The sequence below is a fragment of the Amblyraja radiata genome, chromosome 17, assembly GCF_010909765.2.
Source record: "Amblyraja radiata isolate CabotCenter1 chromosome 17, sAmbRad1.1.pri, whole genome shotgun sequence".
In the NCBI taxonomy this organism is placed as follows: Eukaryota; Metazoa; Chordata; class Chondrichthyes; order Rajiformes; family Rajidae; genus Amblyraja; species Amblyraja radiata.
The window spans coordinates 7,372,794-7,396,679 of record NC_045972.1 but is presented as its reverse complement, the minus strand read 5'-3'; the positions used below and the strand labels follow the sequence as shown (position 1 = coordinate 7,396,679).

Sequence of the window (23,886 nt, the reverse complement as noted above, 5' to 3'; positions counted from 1 at the left end):
GTTCCTGTCTAATACCTTCAAAGTCCGCCTTGCCCCAATTTAGAATTTAAAGTTAAAATCCCCTACTTCGACAAATGTATTAGTCCTGCATCTGCATGCAATCTCCTGGCATGTTTGCCCTTCTAATTCCTGTTGACTATTTGGGGGCCCTTAGTACACTCCCAACAGAGTGACCATCCCTTTCTTGTCTCTCAGCCCCATCGTTTAGCCTCACTGGACAAACCATCAGTACTGTCACCTCTGACCACTAGCCATCTGCCTCACTTAGCCTCAACCTCATCACCAAAAACTCTTGAGCCAAGACTCACACTCCACCTTCACACAGCACTTCACTTCAACAGTTCCTTGCAAAAACTGGACATGTGGGCAAATACTGATATCAGCACAGTTGCTCTCAATTCTTACCAGCAAAGGTAATTAGATAGCAAACAGAAATGGTTAAATTCCCCATTGAAAATTATATTGAAAATTTCGTTCAGACTTCGGTCTGAATGACAATAAAGGAAACCCTGTAACCCTGTATAACAGGCAGACAAATGAACATTGCAAAATTGCACCAAAGTCAAGAAATAATGCTAACATAAATCCTCCCCAAATATGACAAGGTTCTGTTTCTGACGTCTGTTCATATCCCAAACCATTAACATTGGAAACGCAGACATTCACCAATATACTTAAATAAAAACATAGGCCGACCAAGGGCAACAAGTAGTTAGACCAGGGCATTTTAACGCAACCTCTCAGAATGAAAGATTCCGTAAGGCAGATGTCTGCAGCCCCACAAAGGACAGCAAATTCACTCTATCGGCCTCCCAACCTCTCATTCATACATAGGCTGTACATAAGTCAGGCATTCGTAAGCTCTGAAGGACCTGTAATGTTTTCCCTAATATTTTCCCTATACACTGAATACAATGGGTATTTCAGTTAACATCCAGAAACACATCATGCTGACAGGAGCTGCTATCCCAAAGGCACTTTGCAGAATCATCTCGGAACACCTACAAATTCAGCCAGGAACATCTACAAATACTGAAAATCTTAGTGACTCCGTCTGAGATGTTGGTCACCTAAGAATGGCCCTTTGTTTTTTTTTTACTGCAATTAACTTAAAATGGAATTGGGCATTATTGTTATTTACCTTCTCACTAAAAACTCCCAATCCTATAAAAGAGTATCTTGAAACAACTAATGAGAGGTATATTTTGAGGCCTCAGCCAATATTATAATGTCACAACACACTGTCTTATTTGAAAGGCGGCATATGTGCTTCATAGTCAACCTGTCAAAGCAATGGACGAGAGTTGCCACTGGGCCAGAAGTCATTGAGGCATATAACCTTGCTCTTCTTAAGTGCCAGAATTATGTATGTCCTTTTAAAGCAGGAGGGCAACGCACACCATCATAGTGAGAGGTTGAAGATATCCACAAAAGTTCCAGCCAGTTGGTTTAAATTATATAGTTTAAATGGAAAAAGGAACAAATAACCTCACCCCAAAAGACACAAATGTACCTAGATATGTACATTAACCAGCATTTGTGGTGAAAAAACTGCATCTGATCAATAACTTTCCTTGGAGAAATTGGACTTGAAACATAGAATCTTGTTTCTGTAAATTGCTGAGTATGCACAAATATTCACAAAGCAAACATAGATAGAATATTAGAAGGATAATATATTTTTGTTTCTGGAATTTCGTCTTGCAACGTCTATGAAAGACAGGTTTATTTCATAGGGTTACTGTCCAGACCAACCACAGGATGCTCCACTGAAATCAAAGCATCTACCTCTCTGGTGAATTTGATGTATAGAAATTATGCAAGTCAGCACCAATTATTGCTAATGAGGCCATTTTTTTCCAAATGGCTCATTTACAGAACTTAATTCAAATTATTTTGTTCATGGGTCAGGTACAGGAAGTGAAGATCAAATGAATCCCAGGCGTACAGAGGACGCAGCAGTATACTTGAGAAAATCAGTAGGGCAGAAAGGGTGCATGAGACATCTTAATCTCTACCAAAGCTGAATCCAAAGAGATATTATAAACAAAGGAAAAAGAGTAACTCGGGAAAGAATGGTGCTCTCAAAGTGAACATTTAGGTTTGTAGCTACAAGAGATTGGCAAAGCGCTCAATAGATACTTTGCGGGGTTTTTTTGCCATGGAGAAAGACAAGACGACTAGGGAACTTGGGGAAGTTATTGAAAATGTATTGGGGTAGCCCGATTTACAATAGAGCACGTGTTGGACATCTTAAATCACATGATGGTATCTAAATCTCTGCGGCTTGATCAGGTACATCGAAGAAAACTGGGAGAAGAGGTAACTGCATCATCGTTAGCCACAGCCGAGGTGCCAGAGGACTGGAGAATGGCTAATCTGTGCCATTATCTGCTAAGAAAATCCTGGGAACTATTCAGTAAGCAATAGGCAAATAACCAGAGGAGGTTTTGAGGGATAAGATAGACATGCATTTAAAAAAAACAAAAGTTTATTAAGGATCATCAACATGGTTTTGGATATGGGAGATAGTAGCTCACAACTATGATTGAGTTTTTTTGAAGTAACTTAAGATGATCGCCGAGGACAAGGTGGTAGACGTAGTCTATGTGGATATCAGCAAGGCTTAGATAAGTTTCCACATGGTACATAATTCTGGAAGGCTAGATTGCATGGGATGCAGGGAAAGCTAACTAAATGGCATGATGGTAGAAAAAGCAGAAGGCAATGTGGAATATTGTTTTCAGACTGGAAACCTGTGAGGAGTGGTGTGCCTGTGAGGAGTTGGTGCAGGGTCCATGACAATGTACAAGACGTGGTTAGTAAGTTTGTAGATGACGTTAAAGTAGGTGGTATCGTGGAAAGTGAAGATGGGTATCCAGAATCTGCAGGATCTAGATCTGCTGGGAAAGTGGGCAGAGGAATTGCAAATCGAATTAATTTAGATAAATGCAAGGTGTTCCATTCTGGGATTTCACAACGAAAAGTAGGGCCCTGGAGAGTGTTGGAGCACAGAGGATCTATGAGTACAAGCATAGTTCCCTGAAAGTGGCATGATAGGTAGACAGCGTGATAGGGAATTGAGTATAGAAGTTGGGACGTTATGCTGTTGTGGTGCACGAAATTGGTTAGGCCACATTTGGGAATATGGTGTTCAGTTTTGACCACCCTGATAAATCAAAGATGTCATTTAGCTGTAAAGAGTGCAGAATAGATTTACACCAATAAAAGGACTCTGGAGACAAAGTTAAAGTGACTGGTGGGTCAGGCGAAGACTCTTTTCTTTCAAGTGTAGGAGACCCCAGGGTGTTCTTATGCTGTATAAAATCATGAGGATTATAGTTAAGAAGAATGCAGTCTTAGCGTTGAGGAATCGGGTTAATGCGAGAGGGAAAATATGTAAATACAAACCTGAGGGGCAACTTTTTCCACACAGAGTGGTATGAATATGAAACAAACTGCCATAATAAGTGCTCGAGTCAGATACAATAACATTTAATAGGTTGGACAGGTACATGGATATGAACGTTTTAGATAGATATATGGGTCAAATACGATCATATAGGATTAGCTTTGAGGAGCATCATTGGTTGGCATGGACATGTTAGGCCAAATGAGCTTGCTTCCTGCTGTATGATTCTATGATTAAGATGTAGAATCTACATAATTTTAGTGATTATTGTATCATTGTTTCTATAGACCCTTCCAACTATAATTTAGTCAATCTAGTGCAAGAGAAAATGCTGTAAATACTCAACAGGTCAAGCGGCATGGAGAAAGAAAGAGATTTTTGCTTCATCCCTTGAATGACATTTCCCTAATGCAACCCCAATGTCTCAGATGCACTGATTATTTCAATCTAATAATTATGGTTGCAGATCGAAATGTGCAGTGAGAATTGTAAAATACTGGAACACTAGTAGCATTTGCTCCTCCATATCTTCTTGAACGAAACACAATGTCCCAAGGTCTGAAACAAAACAGCACAAGTTATACCTAGAATAAAGCCTACCCTGGTTATAGATAAAATGTTTTAATGTGGGAACAGCTTGAATTTCTCCCACATTAATACTATTCACTGCTGGACAGATGAGAGCAGGGTGACAGATGTTGTCCGTATGCACTTTCGTACAGCCTTTGTCCTGCATAGGTTGGTCCAGAAGGTTAGATGACTTGGGATCGGGTACAAAATTGGCATGGAGTTAGAAATAAGAGGATGGAACAACAGGTTGTTTTTCCACATCGGTGCAGGATCCACTCTTGTTAGTCATCCATATTAACGATTTGGACGAGAATGCAGTCGGCCATGGTTAGAACGTTTTCAGACGTCACAAAAATGGGCTGTACAGTAAACTGTGAAGCATATTCAAAATTAAAAAGAATCAAGATCAACTGGGAAAGTGGGCAAATGATTGGTCGATGGAATTCAGTTTTGGTCATCCTCCGAGAGGAAAGATGTCATTAGGTTGGAAAGTGTGCTGAGAAAATGTTGCCTGAACTCTTGCACTCCAGCTGCAGAAAGAGTCTCATTAGGCTAGAGCTTTATTCCTTAGAGCACAGGAGGCTAACGAACGGGACACATGCACGCGCGAAATGGACCACAACTCTACTTCATTGGACGCCAGATCAACACCTTCAACAAACGCTTCCTCGCCTACCTGGACACAACCAGGCCCGCTCCAGACAGGTCCCTCCAGCGCCACTCCTTGACTCCACTGCCCGCCCGCAGGCCCAGAGCTCCACCGCTGGACCGCGGCGCAGCATGCCCGACCACCACAAGGAGCAGCAACAACATCCACCGCCTCTCTGACCTTCACTGCCTTCCCAACTAAACCCAGGCCCAGACCACCGAAACTGCCGCGGCTGCCGACTCTCACCGCCTCCCTGGGGCCACGGCTGCTGTAGCCGACCTTCACTGTCTCCCCCATGGGCCTCCGCCAGCGACTCCGCCGAACCTCGCCTCTCCACCGGCCACTAGCAGGCCGGAGGCATCACCTCATCAGAACACCAGGCCCACAACCGCCAAGATGCAGACAGCATGTGGCCTGACTCTGCTGGGTCCTACTGCTTCCCCCACCCCCAACCACACACCCGCTAGTTAAAATTCCCCGCTGTGTATTAGAAACATAGAAACATAGAAATTAGGTGCAGGAGTAGGCCATTCGGCCCTTCGAGCCTGCACCGCCATTCAATATGATCATGGCTGATCATCCAACTCAGTATCCCGTACCTGCCTTCTCTCCATACCCTCTGATCCCCTTAGCCGCAAGGGCCACATCTAACTCCCTCTTAAATATAGCCAATGAACTGGCCTCGACTACCCTCTGTGGCAGGGAGTTCCAGAGATTCACCACTCTCTGTGTGAAAAAAGTTCTTCTCATCTCGGTTTTAAAGGCAAGGCAAGGCAAGGCAACTTTATTTATATAGCACATTTCATACACGAGGCAGACTCAAAGTGCTTCACATAAAAACATGTCATACAATAAATGAAATAATAAAATGAAATAAAATAGAAGAACTAAAAGAAAAGAAAAACAAAATTAAAAATGCATTATAAAAAGTGCAAAAGTTAAAAGTGCAATGTAGTTAAGATTTAGCTGAAAGCTAAAGTAAACATAAAAGTTTTCAGTCTTGTTTTAAAAGTGGTCAAAGTTGAGGCAAGTCTTAAATCTTCAGGAAGTTTATTCCAGCTATTTGTTGCATAGTAACTAAATCCTGCTTTCCCATGTTTTGTATTTACTCTGGGAATCACTAGCAGATTGGTTTCAGAAGATCTTAGCGGTCTAGAAGGCTTATATAGTGGAAGCATGTCAGTGATATACTTTGGCCCTAAACCATGTAGTGATTTATAGGTGAGCAGCAGGATTTTAAAGGATTTCCCCCTTATCCTTAAGCTGTGACCCCTTGTCCTGGACTTCCCCAACATCGGGAGCAATCTTCCTGCATCTAGCCTGTCCAACCCCTTAAGAATTTTGTAAGTTTCTATAAGATCCCCTCTCAATCTCCTAAATTCTAGAGAGTATAAACCAAGTCTATCCAGTCTTTCTTCATAAGACAGTCCTGAAATCCCAGGAATCAGTCTGGTGAACCTTCTCTGCACTCCCTCTATGGCAATAATGTCCTTCCTCAGATTTGGAGACCAAAACTGTACGCAATACTCCAGGTATTTTTTACAGAGGTGCCAGAGGTGCTCCTGTGAGCTCCGGCAGCACTGCATCCCTAGTGGTGGGCATTGGGAACAAGCTGCCAGATTAAATTGTTGAGCCAGATATAACATTTAAAATATATTTGGACAGGTACACAGGTTGGAAAGGTTCACTGGGCCAGTAAGTGGCAAACAGAATGAGTGGAGACGGGGGTTCTTGGTTGGCATGGACAAGTTTGGCCGAAGGTCCTCTTTCCATGTTGTATGACTTTGACTCTACGACTTAAGCATTTCATAGGATCCGGTTGCCTAGCTATAGGAGGGATGTCATTGGGCTAGAAAGGGTGACGAAAAGATTCACAAGTATGTTACCGGCTCCAGGAGGGTCACTTTTTCGGGAAAGACTGTATACGCTGCGGCTTATTTCCTCGAAAAGTAGGAGAGCGAGGGGCGGCCCTACGCCTGTATTTAAAACCATGAGGGGCATAGATATGTTGAATGGTCACAGATTTTGAGTGATATTTCTTTTCTCCCATAGTTGGTACCTGAATGAGCTGTGTGTGGAACAGATACAGGCAGGAACAATACCAATGTTTAAGAGGACCTTTAATATGCACCTGAACAAGTAAGGCATAGAGAAATGTGAAACTGCACACAAATAAGTTTAATACAGATAGGCATCAGGGACGGCATTGACATGGTGAATCAAAGGGCCTGTTCCTATGCTGTGCAGGCCCATGACAATGCCCCAAGGACAGAGGGTGGTGGGCATATGGAACAAACTGCTGAAGGATCCCTCCCCGCAACTAACTCCCTGGTCAACACATCCCTTCCCACCCAAACCACCCGCTCCCCAGGCACTGTACTCTGAAACTGCAGGAGATGCAACGCCTGTCCCTATACTTCCCCCCTCAACTCCATCCAAGGACCTCAACAGTCTTTTCAGGTGAAGCAGAGGTTCACCTGCATCTCCTCCAACCTCATCTACTGTAGCCGCTGTTCCAGGTGTGGACTCCTGTATATCGGTAACACCAAGCACAGGCTCGGCGATCGTTTTGCTGAATACCTCCACTCAGTCTGCCTAAACCCACCTGATCTCCCTTCTACTGGACAATTCAACTCCCCCTCCCATTCCCACACTGACCTTTCTGTCATGGGCCTCCTCCAGTCAGTGTGAGGCCCAGCGCAAATTGGAGGACCATCACCTTATATTTCACTTGGGCAACTTACACCCCAGCAGTATGAACGTTGACTTCTCTAACTTAAGTAACCCTTACTTTTCCTCTCTCTCCATCCCCTCCCCTTCCCAGGTCTCCGTCCAGTCTTACTGTCTCCAGCTACATTTTATCGGTTTGCTTTGTTGGTCCTTTCTCCCAGCTAACAATGATCTATTCTACATTTCCTTGATCTCCATTCTGTTTTTTCACACCTTCACACATCCTTATCTAGACTTAGACTTAGATCCTTTATTTGTCATTCAGACCTTTCGGTCTGAACGAAATGTCGTTCTATCTCTATCTTGACGTCAGTCTGAAGAAGGGTCTCGACTCAGAAAGTCACCCATTCCAGAGAAGCGACCTGTCCCGCTGAGTTACACCAGCATTTTCTTTCTAACTTCGGTTTAAACCAGCATCTACAGTTCCTTCCCATACATTCCAGCCCATGAAAAAGATTGTTTTAAGATTACAAAAAGATATAAAAGTAGACAAGGGGGTGAATGAAGGAATTTCATTCAGAAGTGGAAAGTGATGCATTTTGGGAAGTTAAGCAAGGTTAATACATACACTGTTAATGGCAGCGCCCTGGGGAGTAACAGAGAGGCCATGGGACACAAATTTAGTTCCCTTTAAAATGACAGTACAGCGAGTCAGCATAGCGAGGAAGGCCTATGGCCTTGATCGGTTTAATTATGGAGAGTTGTGATGTTATATTATTGTACAAAGGGATAATCTATGCTGCACCTGGAATATCTGATCGCTACTCTGTGTACAAAATGATTAAACTAGAGCATGCAGAAACTATTCATAAGGACAAAGGAACTACAGATGCTAGTTTACAAAAAGAAAAGTGCTGGAGCAATTCAGCGGGTCAGGCAGCATTTTTGAAGAACATGGATAGGCAACGTTGCGGGTCGGGACCCTTTCGTAGTGAGAATTAAGCAAGCTGCAAGAGAGTTAAGGGCAGAGCAAAACCAGGCACGTGTTAAGTGGATACAGGTGAGGTGCGATTATTTTATTGGCAGATGGTTGGACAGAGGACAGAGATGAAAAGATATTTTAAAAAGCGAGATGAGATAAGGATCGAAGAGGCATGAATTGTGAAGCCAGGGGAAGGACTATAGTGGACGGGGTTAAAGGGAGAAATGGGTACATATCCATGTGATGCGCAGGGATGGAAGGGGAGGGGGCTACCCAAATAGAATATCAGGTGGTGTTCCTCCAATTGTTCTATGGCTTCACTTCGGCAATCGAGGCAACCCAGGACAAAAAGATTACTAGGGGTATGGCAAGGGGCATTAAAATGGTAAGCAACTGGGAGATCCAGCAGGCCTTGGTGGACTGAGCACAGGTGTTCGGCGAAACAGTCACCCATGTACACTTGGTCTCGCCAACATAAGAGGCCACATCAGGAGAAACAAATGCAGTAGATGAGGTTGGAGAAGACACATGTGAATCTCTCTCATATGCAAAGACTGCTCCGGTCCCTGGAATGATGCGAGGGAATAGATATAGGAACAAGTGTTAAATCTCCTGCGGTTGCAGTAGAAAGTACCCGGGGAGGAGGTGGTTTGGGTGCGAAGGGACGAATGAACCAAAGAGTTGCAGAGGGAGCAGTCTCTGAGGACAGTGGAAAGGGGTAGGGTTGGAAAGATGCAAGATCACGCTGAAGAGGGAATATTGGAGATTGACGTGTTATTCTATCCTTGTTTTATCCAGGGGGACAGGAGCAAAAGCGGACTATGGGACAAAGGAGACACAGGACAGGGATCCATCTATTATGATATGTTGTCCAACCATCAGGCCTGTTTCCATCTCTCACTTGCCAAGCTTTGTTCCCGTCCCACCCCCACCTCTTTTCCAGTTTCCCCACCAATACATTCAGTCTGAAGAATGGTCCGACCCAAAACGTCACCCGTCAGCTCTTCCAGAGATGCTGCCTGACCTGCTGAGTTACTCAAGCACTTTTTTTTGTAAACCAATATCTGCAGTATCGTATCCAGTTTCAAGATCATCTCCATCGTCAGTGATAATGGAATCTATCATGTGAATGCCAAACTGAAGCATTGACAACTATTTTCAGCCAGTAGAATCAAATAGGTGATTTCAGCTTCTTCTTGAAATTCCCACCACCAGTGATGCCAATCTTTAGCCAATTTGATTCACACCAAGTGGTATCAGGATACAGCTGAGAACAGTGGAGTAAACACAATAGGACCAGACAATTAACACTGTATTCAAGGTCTGAACTTCATATCTAATTGTGCCTCTAGCCACGCGGTCATGGCTTAGCTACAGTCATCCAGCCAATAATTTGAGAAAATGCTTATGTCTATCAGCTTGGACAAAATCAATCTGGCTAATTACCACCAGTCATCCGCAAAGTGATAGAAGTTGAAATCAACAGTGCCATCAGGCTGCATTTATTCAGCCACAACCACAAAGCAGAGTATGGCATTCTTCAGGTTCACTTGGCTCCAGACTACCAGAGTCTTGATCTAAACATTAACCAAGGAACTCAGTTCGAGCTCAGGGTTGTGTTCCAGGCCCAGACATAATCAGCTGTTTCATTCCTTCTCTCCAGAGATGCTGCCTGCCCCACTGAGTTACTCCAGCATTGTGTCTACCAGCTGCTTCATTCATTGTCCCCTCCATCAAAGGACAAAAAGTGAATCTTTGCTAAAGATTAGATGACGCCCAATGTCATTCACAATTCCTCAGACTTATTCACATGAGCTGTTAAGTGGCAAGTTACATTTGTGCCATAAGAGAGCCAGGCAACACCCATCGCCATCAAGAGTCTAAACCTAGCCTTGATACTCATGGGAATTACCATCAAAGAGTGCATTTGTTACAAAGAGCTGCAATTCTGATCCCCCCAGTCCATATACTTGGCATTGATCAGGAACCTTTGCATTTGCCTGATGAGTATAGTTAAACAATCTTTGATATAGCTTGATTGCCCAGAATTCCTTCACAATTAAAATGAATGGTTGATTAACGTCTCAATATGCACCAAAGCTGTTCGACATTTTACTATGAGGATTAACAATTGTGATATTGCTGCAGGTTATAACAGTGAATGTTTATTGTTCAGACTCTTATGAACTCTGTATTCCAATACCAAAACCACGGTGGTTGATCTCTCATCAGTCCCACTCTTGGGGCTTTAGATCCAACAGGCAATCATGTCTGAGCCAGGTGGGAGGCCCGATGGCAAACAACTCAACTCTCGTGTGCAATAAACTGGTAATGAGTCACTTTCACTAACACTGTTATAGGCATCAATTAACAAATATACTGCTTTTTTTGTAGAGAATGGGGGAAAAAAAGCAGAAATATGACTCGTGTCAAAAGGCACCTTAACATCAAATGGTACCACAGCTAATCTTAATGGCAAAATAATGGATTTCTGTTAATCATACACTGAAAAGGTTACATCCAATATTAAATGTCTAAAATTAATGCAAAGCGCATGTGAACAAAAGGCAAACACTTTACCCTTGGCGGACAATCAGATGCTTTAAAAAAACTTGCATTGTTTATAGCTATCAACCAGAAATGTCAAATAAATGAATCATCTCATCTCTTCCTAGAGACTTCCCATCAGATACTAATATTCACTGTCTCAATACACTACACATCAATCGAAAACCCAAGAACAGTTGATAATTAATAAATATCAAAGGATATGCACCCATGACTGCATAATGGCCAATTCATAATGCCTCAGATAGCATTGCTGAAAAACTACAAGAACTTTCAGTAAAATATGAAGATTAAAAATTAGTTTAAAATTAGCAAAAATAAAATTTGTCTAATTAATCACACCTGTTGGTTAATAGCTGGTAACAGTACTATAATTAAGAGGTTAGATACAAAAGGCTTGAGTAACTCAGCGAAATGATCGACCTGTCTGTTTGGTCTCGCCAATGTATAAGTGACTGGGCGATCGTTTCGCTGAACACCTTCGTCCAGTCTGCCTGAACCTACCTGATCTCCCAGTTACTAAACACTTTAATTCTCCTTCCCATTCCCACACAGACCTTTCTGTCCTAGGTCTCCTCCATTGTCAGAGTGAGGCTAAACGCAAACTGGTATTCGCTCTCTCTCTATCACTCCCCCACCCAAATCACACTAGTTTCTCGTCTCCACCCTACAAACAGCTAACAATGGCCCGTTTCCTTTATCAGTTACTTTTTTGCACATCGTTCAATCATTGTTCTTTATCTCGCTACATCAACGTCCATATCTCTCGTTTCTCTTATCCATAACCAGTCTGAAGAAGGGTCTCGACCTGAAACGTCACCCATTCCTTCTCTCCAGAGATGCTGCCTGTCCCGCTGAGTTACTCCAGCCTTTTCAAGATTCAAGATTTCAAAATTCAAGAGTTTATTGTCATGTGGCCCTGATAGGACAATGAAATTCTTGCCTTGCTTCAGCACAACAGAACATAGCAGGCATGACTACAGAACAGATCAGTGTGTCAATATACCATTATATAAATATATACACACATGAATAAATAAACTGACAAAGTGCAAATAAACAGATAATGGGCTATTAATGGTCAGAGTTTTGTCCAAGCCACGTTTAATAGCCAGATGGCTGTGGGGAATTAGATATTCCTGAACCTGGTCGTTGCAGTTTTCAGACTCCTGTACTTTCTACCTGAAGGTGATGATAGTGCCAGCCTTTTTGAGGCAGCGACTGCGATAGATCCCCTCGATGGATGGGAGGTCAGTGCCGATGATGGACTGGGCAGTGTTTACTACCTTTTGTAATCTCTTCCTCTCCAGTGTGCTCAAGTTGCCGAACCAAGCCACAATGCAACCGGTCAGCATGCTCTCTACTGTGCACCTGTAGAAGTTAGAGAGAGTCCGCCTTGACATAACGACTCTCCGTAATCTTTTCAGGAAGTAGAGGCGCTGATGTGCTTTCTTAATAATTGCATCAGTGTTCTCGGACCAGGAAAGATCTTCAGAGATATGCACACCCAGAAATATGAAGCTCTTGACCCTTTCAACCATCGACCCATTGATATAAACGGGACTGTGGGTCCCCATCCACCTCCTTCAAAAGTCCACAATCAGTTCCTTGGTTTTACTGGTGTTGAGGGCCAGGTTATTGTGCTGGCACCATATGGACAGTCGCTCGATCTCTCTTCTATACTCCAACTCATCCCCATCAGTGATACGTCCCACAATAGTGGTGTTGTTAGGGAACTTGATGATGGAGTTCGCACTATGACTGGCTACGCAGTCATGAGTATAGAGTGAGTACAGCAGGGGGCTGAGCACACAGCCTTGAGGTGCTCCCGTGCTGATTGTTATCGAGGCTGACACATTTCCACCAATACGAACAGACTGTGGTCTGTGAATGAGGAAGTCGAGGATCCAATTGCAGTGGGATGCACAGACTAATCCCCATCAGAGGGATTTTTGTGTCCATCTTCAGTTTAAACCAGCATCTGCAGTTCCTTCCTACTATAATTAAGAGGTAACAGTTGATTCAGTTACGCCAAGGCAGAAACCACTGAAGTTAACAGGGAGATATGGATATCCTCACAGAAATCACAGCAGAAATAAGAGGCAAGATAACCATGACAGAAACATTTGTTAGAAATGTAAGAAAAGTTACATTCAAAGTGAATTCAACCGTACCATATTAATCGAAAACAACAAAACCAGATCAGGAATAGTATCATGAAGCAAATCAATTACACAAAGAGATGAAATTGTGCACTTAGTTTGTCATGATGTTCTGTGTTCTATTATGAGCCAAGACAACAAGCCCTAAAATTAATCTTCTAATGGCATTAGTCATCAGCAAAGCTGGAAAACCAACATCTTAGTTCATTCCGTGTGCAGCATCATTGATTATTCTTGTCGATGTTAATATTTCATTTGATATTGGGCTGGATGTCAGCTGTGCTTGGGTTGGCTTGTACAAAAACTTACCCTACCCAAGCATCAGGATTTGAGTTGAATGCAATGTGCCAACCAATTCACCATCTCTACCTGCTACAGTTGGAGAGGATGCTGGGAAAGATCTACTAAATACTTTTGCACTACCATGTTGATTTGCATGTATCTGCAACAATGTTTGATATTTTTCAGATTTAGCCTTCATCCAGTTTTGAGGCAAAAACATTCTGGAAATCAATCCTCTATTTCTTCGGCAGCTCCTCAAGATTAAGGATGATTTAATGTTGGCTTTTTGTTGGGTTCTGAGGTATTTAATGAGGTAAATAGTTGGAGAAGAGAAGACAACTGGTGCTAGTGGTACCTCATGGTCTAGCAGGTGGACAATTTGATGCACTCTTTTTTGGCTTCTGCATGGAATCTGTGTTCCTGATGCATGGGCAATATTTTCTATGCAATCCCCAAAGCTTCATTTCTACTTTGAATAATTATGCAACAAAGATTCAAGAAACAAATTGTGACATTTTATTTCTTCGCGAATGCTTTGAGTGCATCCTTCCCATGATATAATTCAATAGATTGAACATTATGGTAATCTAAAACTGGGCACATGAACAATCTGGCTTGCCAACTGAATGCAACTAGGGACATAATTCTTAGGATATTAGCTCAGGAGAGGACACAAATGTTATTTTACTTGTCTTCAGTAAATGTGAAGGATTTTGCAATGCCTTGATATGTGCACTGTATCAGGTTTGGGTCTTGGAAGCATTTAGCAGGACAAGATCACCACTGCCTGGCAATGAGGTTAACGCCAGTTCCGAAGTCTTAATATTAAAATAGCCTCTTCCTCAATTGACCCAAGTTTGTTCCAGCAAGTGGAAGACAGTGGTGAATTTCACTGGCCATGGCTACATTTGCCAAGAAATGGCACCTGAGATATGGGAAGTGGTCGATGTTTTCCAGGGTATTGCAGAGATCGGCATGATGCAGCAGGGGTAGTTTAGTGTAGGACCAATTTCGCACTGGCATTAATCCAGATCCTCTTGCATATCTCAGTGAAAATTATGTTGGAGCTCACCTTCTGTGGGTGGACAAATGCTAGCATCAACTGCCTAATGCAGCTTTGTGACTGAAGATTTGTTAACCATGGTTCAGGAGTACAGATGCTGTAATTTGGATTTAGTATAGTATAGTATAGTATATCTTTATTGTCATTTTCCTGAGTACTCACATTCCCAGAGGAAACAAAAAAACATTGCTCAACCAGTGTCCATTCAGTGTGCAGTAAAAAATAAATAGAAATAAAAATACATATATCATGAACAAATTAAACACTCTACTCTCTACGAAACATCAACAGGCGTTCCGAACTGCAGCGGCACGACAGTGGCTCTGCTGCAGTGTGTCCAGGTTGGTGGTTGGTGCGCGATACTTTGGCAGGGGGCAAAGTCCGTTTATCAGTCTTATAGCCTGCGGGAAGAAGCTGAGGAGCATCCTGCTGGTTTTGCAGCTAATGCTCCTGTACCTCTTCCCAGATTTACTTTTGGTTCTGAAGATTAGTTTCATTCCTGTGGGAAATTTCCTGGAGGTGACATTGCAGCAAGAAAAATTGAGAGAAGTGTTGGGGAAAACAAAGCATCTTTGTTTGGTATCAATCTTCACCGACAGGTTTGTTGTAAACACGTTGGTTAATATCACAGCTTGTATGATAGACATGGAGCAAGCACAAATGGAGATGAAGTTTTGTTGAAATTGATTAATTTGAAGGGACTTGAAGACCATGGCAGATGAGACAAAGTGTAAATCACGCCACGGGTTAACCAATCATATTTAAGAAACAGTTAGTTCTTCTTGACAAGGGTTGTTGATTTTTGATAATTTTTCTATCCCATTGGGGTGCAGATGAATATTTTGAGAGATTCATAAGTTCTTGCCATTTCAAGGAATATGGGGATAGTACAAGATGGCAAAATTCTGAAAGACTACTAATGATGCTACATAACTGCAGATGGCAGAAGGCCCAAAGTAACTCCTCCACCCTCCCCCCCCCCCCCCCCAACTTATTCTGACTGGCATTGAACATGCAGTTTGATAACCCTGGCTTACTCATCTTCTTAGCAACTTGGGCACTGATTTCTTCTTGCGCTATCCAATATGAAATCCCAGTTGTCTCGTCCCCCCCCCCCCCCCCACAAACCATCTACTGGTGCTATGTTTATTTGAACCAGAAACAATGTAGCATTCCCTTATTAAACCAAATTTAATTCAAGGGACCTATGCCTGTTCAATGCTATGGTTAGGAGGGGAGGGATAGGCAAACAAATGTCAAGATTCCTCTTTGAATAGAAAATAACTCTCAACTGCTTTCCAAGAAAGATTTTGGTTTATGACTAACACATTTAAAGAGCATATTTTTAACCCATGTTTACACAATAAATTAACATAATACACCAAAGGGTAAATTAAATAGCTAATGATCCAAATATACATATAGGTGCTTCCTAGGTCATGAACATCGGACATGTATAACCTGTAAATATGAATGTTTGAGAGGCTGGCGGGATAGATTTGCTGGCTGTAGGCATTTACTGTCGCATGGGAACACAGTTGCTCACAATTTCTGAATGGTTTAGTTAAGCGCCCTGCTTTAAATGTGTGTGGCTCTTGGTTGCCTTGTGTTTTTATTTAAATATATTGCTAGGTGTCATTGCCAACTTGCAAACAGTTTCGGTTACAAAAGCAAATTATCGAATATTCAAAGGTGCTTTTAATCTTCTTCCTGCTCTGGTTTAAGTTACGGTTGATCTACGCTTAACATTACTAAACAGCACTGTTATTCCAAAAGGGGAGACACAGTGGCTCAGTGGTAGAGTTAGTGCCTTGCAACACCAGCGACGTGAGTTCAATCCTAACTACAGGTCTTGTCTGTACGGTGTTTGCACATTCTCCCTGTGACTGCGTGGGTTTTCTCCGGGTGCTCTGGATTCCTCCCACATTCCAAAGACGAGCAGGTTTGTAGGTTGTTTGGCTTCTGTAAATTGTCCCTGGTGTTTAAGATAGAATCAGTGAATGGGTAATTCTTGGTCAGCACAGAAGGACCCGTTTCCATGCTGTATGTCCAAACTAAACTGTACCTTGTTCAAGAAGGAACTGCAAATGCTGGAAAATCGAAGGTAGACAAAAATGCTAGAGAAACTCAGCGGGTGTGGCAGCATCAATGGAGCGAAGAAAATAGGCAACGTTTCGAGCTGAAACCCTTCTTCAGACTGATGCAGGTTGGGGGGAGGGTGGGGGCGGGAGGAAGAAAGGAAAATGTATCTGTATGGAAAGGATCTTAATATCTTGATAAACTGTAGCATGATCTTGTGGCATGCATTGAACAGAAACTACACTGTGTACATAAACACTCAATCATAGAATTGCCAATCAATGCTCACCAGTGTCTGGCAAAAAAAGGCATCAAAGCTCTTAAATCAGAGAAGGTGATCATTAAAGAGAGGAAATACAAATCACCGAAAGTGGGCGAGGGGTGGGGGGCAGGGGTGGGAAAGAGTGGTAGCGGAGAACTACAAAAATAAAGTGGTGCAGGATGAATTATATCTGAGAAATAAACAGCAAGGAATTTCAGAATATTCTTAAATAATTTTACTTGCAGTAAATGCCTGTTCAAAGCAAAGAATGGAGAATTCCACGGCAATTTTTTTGCAGGCCATAGGCACTGGCAAGAGTTTTTCAGTGACAACCTAAAGACTGAGCAAAATCTTTACGTTTAAAACGGTAGGGAGAAATGATATTCAAACCTTGCAGGAAATGCTGCCTTACAGGTTCAAACAAATTGTTAGCAGATTCCAGTGTAGGCTAGAAATTACCAAGTAACTTTATTATGAAAATTTAGAACAATTATACTGCACAGAGCCTAGCAGTAACACAACCAAGAGGGAAATGATTGAAACAATCTCAGTCTTCAGCTGTGATTTCCCCAAATCTCAATATCATCAGAACTGAAACCAGTGCTTGCACTAGAGAACAAAACCAAACTGATGGAGGAACTCAGCAAGTCAGCAACAATGTGGAGATATGGGGAGTCAAGATCCTGCATCTGGGCATTTTCAGGTTGAGACCTACATCTGAATTGAGTGCAAGGTGGAAATATATTTCAAGCGACAACGGGTTGAAGGGCAAATGGGGGCAGGTTTTGAGGTGAGAGGTGGGGGGAGGGGAAGAGATGTGTAAATAGCAACAGAGGCCAGGAAGTGCTTAGTAAGAAAACAAAGGGCTGCAGATTATGCAGTCTGATAAGAAAGGAAGGTGGTGAGTGAAACTGGATATGGGGGAGGGAGAGATGCTGGGCAGATGCCAACAGTAGGGAGAGGGAGCGAGCAGGGGGGTTAGAGGATCTTTTCTCATGCTCCTTTTTCCTCTTCCATACTCTCATTTCCCTTCTATCCCTTCTCCACTGCCACCCATATCCCTCCCTCCAGCTTTATATTTCACATCCGTCTCATTTTCACCTCCAGATTACCAGCTACTCCATCCACCTCCACCTCTGACCATCTATCACCTACCAGTCTGTGCCCAACCCCCACTTCTGTTTCCCAGCTTTATCTCTCTCACCCCCCACCCTCCCCACTTTGACATCTGAAAAGGGACCCCTCCTGAAACATTGTCTGCCCAGTCACTGCCTGACCCACTTAGTTCCTCCACCAGGTACACAAAAACGCTGGAGAAACTCAGCGGGTGCAGCAGCATCTATGGAGCGAAGGAAATAGGCAACATTTCGGGCCGAAACCCTTCTTCAGACATCCTCCAAAATAGTTCCTCCACCATTTTGCTTTCTGCTCAAAACTCCAGCATCTGCAGCTTCTTGTCTCTCCACAAATAGTCACCTCAAACTCTGATGAATCCTTCACTCTACCATGACTATCAAGCTCAGGTATAATCTTCATTTTAATGTGTAGCAAGGGCATGCTGGAAACAGCAGCTGGTACACTTAATGAGGTGCCCATCTACTGAAGCTGCAAAACTGGATTACAGACATGAAAAGCAGCAAAAGAAAACAGAATAATCAGAGTTACATGATCGCACAATCAACTTATCAGATCAAAACTTCAAAATTCCTACTGTAACTTGGTTGTGAATAGTGAAGAACAATTAAATGGCTATGGGAGGAGACAGCTTCAAGAAGAACCACTTCTCCAATAATTATCCCGCTGAGCACCCCAGCTTTGTGTCTATCTCCAATAATTAAGGTGCTCAGCATGTATGCAAAGTCAAGACTGAATTATTTATACCCAGGACAGGTTGTTCAGCTTCCATCCGTGATATTCAGCATCAGAGGACTTGTCCAGCAAATTTGATTCATTCCACTTGGAATCAAAAAAGTGAAGGACATCGGATACAACAACGTGACCAGACAAAATCTGAGCTGTACAGGTGAAGACCTGTCCTCCAAAACAAACCGTGCCTCTTGACAAGTTATTTTTCTACAGTTCCAATACTAACATCAACTTGATTGTGTAAAAAATTCTCCAGGTATGTCCTATTTGCAAATAGCACAACAAATCTAATCTGACCAACCTGACCTAAATCAACCTGCTTTCAATTACCAAATTAATAAAATATTTGACCATGCTATCAAACTGGACTTAATTAGTCTATTCTGCATCTGAGCCCAAGATGATGTGTTCCAATTCCAGGACATCCAAGATGTCCTATTCTTCAAGGAACATGGGTTTCCCTTTTCCATCATAGATGAGGTCCTCACATGGGTCTCCTCAATATCCCACAGCTCTGCTCTTGCTCCCCTTCCCCTCCGTCACAGTAGAGACAGATTCCCGCTCGTCCTCACCTTTCACCCCATCAGCCGTCGCATATGGCCAACATTCTCGCCACGTCACACCACTACCCACATCTTCCCATCTCCATCCCATTGCGCAGAGACCAATCCCTCCTCAGCTCCCCGGTTAACATCCCTTCCCACCCAAACCACCCCCTCTCCAGGTACATTCCTCTGCAACCACAGGAGATGCAACACCTGTCCCTATACCTCCTCCCTCAACTCTGTCCAAGGACCTCAGTCTTTTCAGGTGTGGCAGAGGTTCACTTGCACTTCCTCCAACCTCAACTACTGTATCGGCTGTTCCAGGTGTGGACTCTTTAAAAAAATATATATCTATATCTATATATCTCTATCTCTATCTCTATCTCTATCTCTATCTCTATCTCTATCTCTATCTCTATCTATCTATATTACTAAAAGTCTGATCCTGACCGCTTTTGGCCCACTGTGCTGCGATTTACGAGAGAACGCCGCCACCTACGGCCGTCATTTTTGGCCACCTGAATCAGAGCCCACGTCTGCCGCCCTGGACCAGAGTATTTTTCCCATCGATGAAAAATCAGAGAGAAATTAATGTTTTTAAAAAGTTCACCATTCTCTCTGCTGCCCCTGCTGGAGGGAGGGGGAGGGACTATAAAACCAAGAAGTGGTGTGCCTCAATCAGTCTCTGCATGATGGAGGTCACTCTGAGCTCTGAATGACACTGAACAAATGTCTACACAAATGTGAGTACCCTTAATGTGGTTTGAAAATGAAAATATGGTTAGTTTGAAGTAAAAAAGCACTGCCTGCAAATGGTTGTTTGGGGGGTTTGGGTTGAAGTAAAAAGGCACTCTCTCTCTCTCCCCCCTTCCTCTCTCTCTCTTCCCCCCCTCTCCCCTCTCCTTTCCCCCTACTCTCCTCTCCCCTCTCCTTTCCCCCTACTCTCCTCCCTCCTCTCCTCCCCCCCCTCTCTCTCTCCCCTCTTCCCCTCCCCCACCGTCCCTCCCCTAAACCCCCCTCCCCACACCCCTACCCCCTTCCCTCCACCCTCCCTGCTCCCCACCTCCCCTCACCCCCCCCTCAGCACACCCTCCCCCCCTCTCTCTCTCCTCCATCCCCTCCCCTCCACACCCCCTACCCTCTTCCTCCCCTCCCTGCCCCCACCTCTCCCCCTAACCCCCCTCTCTGCACCCCCTCACTCCCACCCTCTCTCTCTCTCCTCCCCTCCTTCCCCCCCCTCTTCTCCTCGTCTCCCCCCCTCTCCTCTCTCCCCCCTCTCTCCTACCCCACCTTTCCCCATCACCCACCCTCCCTCTTCTCCTCCTCTCCACCCCCCTCTCCCTCTTGCCACTCTCTGTGTCTCTGCCCCTTCTCTCTCTGCCCACACTCTCTACCCCCGCCCCGCACCCCCCCCCCCTCCCTCTCTAGATGTGACTGCAAGTTGGGGGCTATGCGTCAGTAGATAGGGTGGTTATGGGGTAAAAGGAGCAAATTAATAATATTAATATAATATCAAGGGGGGTAATTAGCGTGAGTGCGGGGGAGATAGTTAGTGTGTGTGACGCTGCATGCCGCCTCCCCCCCCCCCACAACCGCACGTTGAGGGAACAGACCCAACGGGTCTGCACTTGGTCTAGTATATATATATATATATACACATACACATATATATATATATATACACACACATACACATATACATATATATATTGGCGAGTCAAAGCACAGGCTCGGCGATCATTTCGCTGAACACCTCCGCTCAGCCCGCCTAAACCTACTTGATCTCCCAGTTGCCAAACGCGTTAACTACCCCTCCCATACTGACCTTTCTGTCCTGGGCCTCGTCCACTGTCAGTGAAGCCCAGCACTGCATATTTCACTTGGGCATCTTACACTCCAGCGGTATAAATATTGACTTCTCTAATTTCACATAATCCTTGCTTTCCCTCTCTCCATCCCTCCACCTTCCTCGCTCTCCGACCATTCTGACTGTCCCCCGATTTTATCTCTGTATGCTTCATTGTCATCCCCTTTGATATCTCATTTTCACACTTTACACTTCCTTATCTCTGTATCTCCCTCTCCCGACTATCAATCGGCAGGGTCTCGACCTGAAACACCATCAATTCCTTCTATCCAGAGATGCTGCATGTCCCGCTGAGTTACGCCAGCATTTTGTATCTTTCTTCAGTGTAAACCAGCATCTGCAGTTCCTTCCCACACACTTACTCAGCAATAATCTGTTCAATTATATGGTATGGATTTTCCAGGACCACTCAGTTCCTGACGTCATCACAGCCTGGGTCAAACAAGCAGCAGTAAATTGAGCTGCAGGCAAGGTAGGAGTGACTGCCTTTACAGCAAGGCAGCAATTCCATTCTTCTCTTGGACATCCGTTTTAATCTCAGTTAGATTGTATACAACCTACACTTAGCTCCTGCAAGCATTTCAAAGCATAGCAATATCATTCAAAAGTTTGAAAATGTGAATGGTGAAGAGAATGAAAATAGATAATAAGAAATGGCAACATGGCATTTCCTTGTTGTCCTGTCCTGAACAGGAAAGATCTGATCGCAATAGAGCGTGCGAAAAGATTCACCAGGGCGGTGCCTGGAATAGAGGATTGTAGTTATAAGAGAAGATTGGATGGGCTAGGTTTATTCACACTGGAATGCGAGACTGAGTGATGACCCGAGGAGGTTTATAAAATTATGAGGTGCATGGATAGCATACTGAAGTTGTTATCCCTGCCAGGGTGAGGTTTCTAGAACCACATAACATGAATCAAGGCAAGACAAGAGATCTGGGATGGACATTTTTCACAAAGAGGGCAGTAATGCTTTGCCAGAGGTGGAGGCAGATGCAATTAAAATGATTAAAACGCATTAAGTTAAGTACTTGGATAGGAAAGACGTAAAGGAATATAGTTCGCCACCATGGAACAGCTGGGCCAAAATGAAGTTTCTATACTATACGCTTCTAAAATACAATATCAAATTCCTGAGAGCACAGCATACCGCAAAGATTTTAGAAGCAGAACTAGCAGTGACTCTAGCCAAGCTATTTCAATAGTCATATCAATGGCACCTACTCGACAATATTTACAACTGATTCAGCATGTAACATCTGGACACATCCAACTTGGCTAGTGGCTTTTCAATTAGTCAACTCTCGATCATTAGAAAAACTATGAAAGCTGTGGAAGTGTTATTGACCATATTGCCACTCAGCATTTATTCACCAACAACTTGCTTGCCGACAACCAGTTTGGGAATTGCCAGGGCGACTCGACTCCAGACCTCATCACAACCTTGGTCCAAAATGGATAAAAGAGCTGAATTCCACATTTAAAGTGAAAGTGACTGCATTTGTTGAAATATTCCCTTATTCAGCCCACTAAGCAATCTAATTCCCCATTTATCTGTAACCCATTCGCTCTCAAGTACCGATTAACTCCTCTCTGACCTCCCTACCAATCACCTACATTGTAGATCATTTATAGTAAAGATAGAAACAAAATGCTGGAGTAACTCAGCGGGACAGGCAACACCTCTGGAGAGAAAGAATAGGTGACATTTTGGGTCAAGGAAGGGTCTTATGCCGAAACGTCACCCATTCCTTTTCTCCAGAGACGCTGCCTGTCCTGCTGAGTTACTCCAGCATTTTGTGTCTAACCAGTTTAAACCATCATTGAAGAGAGTAGGCTTGTATTCACTGAGTTTAGAAGGATGAGGGGGAATCTTATAGAAACATATAAAATTATAAAAAGACTGGACAAATTAGATGCAGGAAAATGTTCTCAATGTTGGGCGAGTCCAGAACCAGGGGCCACAGTCTTAGAATAAAGGGGAGGCCATTTAAGACTGAGGTGAGAAAAAAACTTTTTCACCCCGAGAGTTGTGAATTTGTGGAATTCCCTGCCACAGAGGGCAGTGGAGGTTAAATCACTGGATGGATTTAAGAGAGAGTTAGGTAGAGCTCCAGTGGCTAGTGGAATCAAGGGATATGGGGAGAAGGCAGCCAAAGGGCCGAATGGCCTCCTCCTGCACCTATTGTCTATGTTTGTATGTAACCTTCCTACACAATTGTCTGGTAATTTATTGTAGTCAATCCACCTATCAACCAACACATCTTTTGGTATCTGGAAACAAGCCCGAGTATCTGAGAGAAAGCCACGTATTAATAGGAAGAACATTCAAAAACTCAGTACCTAAAATTTTCAGAACAAGCAAATACAGTACCAAACATTAATATTGAACCCAGATAGTTAGAGCTGCAAAGCAGCTGCGTTACTCTACCAGTCAAGTTAGCATTTAACCAGATGTAGAATCAAGGTACCCGAGTAAAACTTTAATCAATGCACAAAGGGAAAACACACTGGGTAAAGTTGCTGTCATACCTTGCAAATAAGAAATTTGGTTGAAGGTCTTTTTCCTCATCCCAGGACATCACTGCAGTAGATTCTCAAGTCAGTGTCCTACGTGCAACGGTCTTCATCTTCCTCATCAATAACCTTTCTTCCAAAGTCAGAGTGGGAATGTTCACATTTGACCTTATAATGGAAGGAAGGTTACTGATTACACTGTGATACATTGAATTTTAAGCAAATGAAGAAATCTTCACCTGCATGCAGCAAGACCAATATAATTTTCAGACATGGGCAGAAGAATGGCGGTAACGTTCATACCGCAAAAGTGTTGCAATGGTCATATCCAACAAGGGGATCAAAATTATCTATATGTGATATTCACCGATTGTCACCAACAGATCCCTCCC

The 23,886-nt window shown here is 43.4% G+C and overlaps 1 protein-coding gene across 4 annotated transcripts in view; it reads right to left on the bottom strand.

Annotated features, from left to right (window-relative positions):
• The window catches only part of ankrd11 (ankyrin repeat domain 11), a 166,189-nt gene that overhangs the window by 129,804 nt on the left and 12,499 nt on the right, over positions 1-23,886 (bottom strand). The window contains exon 2 of one of the 4 annotated variants that reach the window (XM_033035670.1): positions 23,510-23,662. The exons of the other annotated variants lie outside the window; for them this stretch is intronic. The gene's annotated coding sequence lies outside the window, so the exon portion shown is untranslated. The remainder of the gene's footprint in view (positions 1-23,509; positions 23,663-23,886) is intronic. 4 annotated transcript variants of the gene reach the window in all.